At 39.4% G+C, this 862-nt stretch overlaps 1 non-coding gene across 1 annotated transcript; it reads right to left on the bottom strand.

Moving 5' to 3' along the window:
* Window positions 1-419: 419 nt before the first annotated feature.
* On the bottom strand, window positions 420-493 carry TRNAI-AAU. Its single transcript has one exon. It is a non-coding gene; the product is annotated as a tRNA-Ile (tRNA).
* Window positions 494-862: the final 369 nt, after the last annotated feature.

Genomic DNA, 862 nt, shown 5'->3' with positions numbered 1-862 from the left:
TTCATTTACCTCCTTCTTGTTCTTGAAAGGACTCTCAGAAATCCTCAAATTTCATCCTTCATTGAAGAACATATCGAACGACTCAGATCTAAAGAAAAATTGTGAACGGCCGTATCATTGGTTTAAAGTTCGTACTGTTGTAACCCCGTATCATGAAAAGATATTATTAAGAATTAATAAAACTTGGCCTATGTAATTGTCGAACCTACGACCTCCACGTTTTTAACACGACAATCTTACAACTAAGCTAATAGGGCATAAGTTTTATGCATATTATAGATCATTAGCTCCTAATCCAGCCAATCGAGTTTCGTTTACATAACTTTATGCATAATAAACTTAAAAAAGTCATTATCTTCTAAAGTTCGTAGTGCTTTAACTCGTATCATGAAAAAGATATAGTTAAAAATGAATGAAATTGGCCCATGGAAGTGTCAAACCTACGAGCTTCGCGTTATTAGCACGACGCTCTAACCAACTGAGCTAATAGGCCATAGATTTTCTCTCCTGACAATGCGCCTGACGCGTTAGTCCACCCAATCATCAATACGTGTCCCTCAGGCTGTCTGACACGCTTTCCCTCCCGCAAGTTGACACGTGGCTTGCCGACGGTCTCACGCGCTTTCCTTCCCACAAGTTGACACGTGGCTTGCCGAAAAATTTTCTCTCATGAGAGTCGCAATACTGAATCTGGCCTTCAAAGTGAGTTCATTTACCTCCTTGTTCGTGAAAAGACTCTGAGAAATCCTCGAATTTCATCTTTCGTAAAAGAACATATCGAACGCCCAAAATAAGTTCATTTACCTCCTTCTTGTTCCTGAAAGGACTCTCAGAAATCCTCAAATTTCATCCTTCATTGAAG

Source organism: Cucurbita maxima, unplaced genomic scaffold (genome assembly GCF_002738345.1).
Source record: "Cucurbita maxima cultivar Rimu unplaced genomic scaffold, Cmax_1.0 Cma_Scf01030, whole genome shotgun sequence".
Taxonomy (NCBI): Eukaryota; Viridiplantae; Streptophyta; class Magnoliopsida; order Cucurbitales; family Cucurbitaceae; genus Cucurbita; species Cucurbita maxima.
This window is presented reverse-complemented; position numbering and strand designations above follow the sequence as displayed.